The sequence below is a fragment of the Mytilus galloprovincialis genome, chromosome 5 (assembly GCF_965363235.1).
Source record: "Mytilus galloprovincialis chromosome 5, xbMytGall1.hap1.1, whole genome shotgun sequence".
Taxonomy (NCBI): Eukaryota; Metazoa; Mollusca; class Bivalvia; order Mytilida; family Mytilidae; genus Mytilus; species Mytilus galloprovincialis.
Window position 1 is genome coordinate 84,456,800 of NC_134842.1, and position 3,304 is coordinate 84,460,103.

Genomic DNA, 3,304 nt, shown 5'->3' on the forward strand with positions numbered 1-3,304 from the left:
GTTTTGATTTTTCTACCCTATATATTTTTATTAAGAAAAATTCACATCTCTAATTAACTGGGCATTTAAAAAGTCGGAATGCGAGTACATATGTTCAAACTCTTTTTTATCATTTTTTAGTAGCAATAAACAAAAGAACTATGTCAATTGAACATGCTTTGATACTACTTATGCGCTTGAATTTTTACTTCATAACATTTTTGTTCGCTTTGGAGATTCCGTATATCGTCAAGTTATTGAAATTCCAATGGGGACTAACTGTGCACCACTTATTGCGGACCTGTTTTTGTATTGTTATGAGTTACAATTTATGACTAAAATTAGCAAAGACCCATCAAAACAACATTTGATACAAATATTTAACAATACTTTTAGATATTTGGATGATATATTGGCTCTCAATAATGACGACTTCCGTATGTATACTAAAGAAATTTATACTGTAGAACTTACTTTAAATAAAGCTACACATGTAATGCTAACAATGACCACTGCCCATTCCTCGATCTTGATATCTATATCATAAACGGGAAGCTGAATACAAAAATTTATGATAAAAGAGATGATTTTTTATTTCCTATTGTTAATTATCCGTTTTTAGATGGTGACGTACCCTTGTCACCATCTTATGGTGTTTATGTATCTCAACTTGTACGATTCGCTCGTGTATGTAACAACGTATTAGATTTTAGCAAGAGAAATTTATGTATTACTGAAAAATTATTACACCAGGGTTTTCGATATTACAAACTGGTCAAAACATTTACTAAAATTTATCACCGGTATAAGGAAATAATTCGTAAATATAACTCAACATGCAGACATCTTATACGTTCAGGTATTTCACATCCATTTTTTATGGAAATATTTTTTGTAAAGCACAAAAATGTCAGTATTCGTCTCAGAAACTAACAAAACCTTTAAATAGACTTATTAAAAAGGGATATAGTTACGATACTGTTGTCAGGTCATCAGAGATTGCATATTTTGGCTTTAATATTGATTCTCTGATAGGGTCTTTGCACCGGAACTAAACACATTTATTTCTAAAAAACAGTTGTTGGCATGACACGGGTTATGTTCTTCTCATATATTTTATGATAGTATGATACTAAACCCCTAACGGGAGGGATTGTGCCTGATATTCATATGATGAACACATAATCTTTCAATCAGTTTAATTGAGGTCTGGAGCTGGCATGTCAGTTAACTGCTAGTAGTCTGTTGTTATTTATGTATTATTGCCATTTTATTTATTTTCTTTTGTTACATCTTTTGACATCGGACTCGGACTTCTCTTGAACTGAATTTTAATGAGCGTATTGTTATGCTTTTACTTTTCTACATTGGCTAGAGGTATAGGGGGAGGGTTGAGATCTCATTAACATAATTATGTAACCCCGCCGCAATTTTGCGCCTGTCCCAAGTCAGGAGCCTCTGGCCTTTGTTAGTCTTGTATGATTTTTAATTTTAGTTTCTTGTGTATAATTTGGAGTTTGTTTGACGTCCATTATCACTGTACTATTATGCATATTTTTAGGGGCCAGCTGAAGGACACCTACGGGTGCGGGAATTCTCGCTACATTGGAGACCCATTTGTTGCCTTCGGCTGTTGTCTGCTCTATGGTCGGATGGTTGTCGCTTTGACATATTCACCATTTCCTTTCTCAATTTTAATAACTATGTTTGTGATCTAATTTTGTATTCTATAAACGGCATCTACAAATCTACAACTTTCGGTCTATGACTTCACGTGCTGATCTTATCTATATTCATGCATACTATTCATTAGCTGTGTATGCGTATCAAAATCGCATCATACGCGATGATGACCAGCCAGTACACACTGTAAGGATTTTATTCACCAGTATTAAAAAAGAGAAACATTACAGTACGAACAGTAATCTATATTTTTTTCATTTGACATTACTTTGAAAGTAACGTAGTAACAAGCACAGGTTATATAGTATATAACTGCTTTTTTAAAATGTTAATTGTCTTAATTAATCTTATTTGTACAGATGTTGGATATTTTCAAGAAAAAACCTCACATCTCCAGTGTACTTTTGTACATGGTCAGATAACCTTAGTTCATCTCTAAATAACTGTGTCTTGCCTGTATCTCAGATCATATCTATGATTGCTCACATGGTGAGGTTACCTGAGGTCACCTCTGTATGATTGAACATTATGAGGTTACCTAATATCACCTCTGTATTGCTGTACTTGGTGAGGTTACTCTGTATTACTCCACATACTCGTATTACCACAGTTTGTATAAACTTTACAAAACACTATTTTTTTAGTTTTCCTTAGGGCACTTCTGCATTTCTATACATGGCCAAGTGCACATGTTAACTATTGTCATTTCTTAACTACTGTATATAAATATGTAACCTCAGAATACCTCTGTATGTTAGAATATGGTGAGGTTACCTAAGGTCACAACTTCATGGTCATTGTACCAGCTGCATGTTACCACAGATAAACTTTGCAAAACGCTTATTTTCTGGAAACCTCAGGTTACCACAAATGAATGTTCATAACTCCCTTCGTCAGCTTAGTCCAGATTATATCTATGTTCTTTTTTTCACGGACAGGCTACCTCAGGTCATCTGTAAATCACTGTACATGACCAGGTTACCTCAGGTGATCTGTAAATTACTGTACATGACAAGGTTACCTCAGGTCATATGTAAATTACTATACATGACCAGGTTACCACAGGGAACCATTGTACTACTGTGCATGGTGAGGTTACCTCAGGGAACCATGGTACTACTGTGCATGGTCAGGTTACCTCAGGGAACCATTGTACTACTGTGCATGGTCAGGTTACCTCAGGGAACCATTGCACTACTGTGCATGGTGAGGTTACTTCAGGGAACCATTTTACTACTGTGCATGGTCAGGTTACCTCAGGGAACCATTGTACTACTGTGCATGGTCAGGTTACCTCAGGGAACCATTGCACTACTGTGCATGGTCAGGTTTCTTCAGGGAACCATTGTACTACTGTGCATGGTCAGAGTACTTCAGGGAATCATTGTACTACTGTGCATGGTAGGTTTCCTCAGGGAACCATTATACTACTGTGCATGGTCAGGTTACTTCAGGGAACCATTGTACTACTGTGCATGGTCAGGTTACCTCAGGGAACCACTGTTCTACTGTGCATGGTCAGGTTACCTCAGGGAATCATTGTACTTTGTGCATGGTCAGGTTTCCTCAGTAAACCATTGTACTACTGTGCATTGTCAGGTTACCTCAGGGAACCACTGTACTACTGTGCATAGTCAGGTTA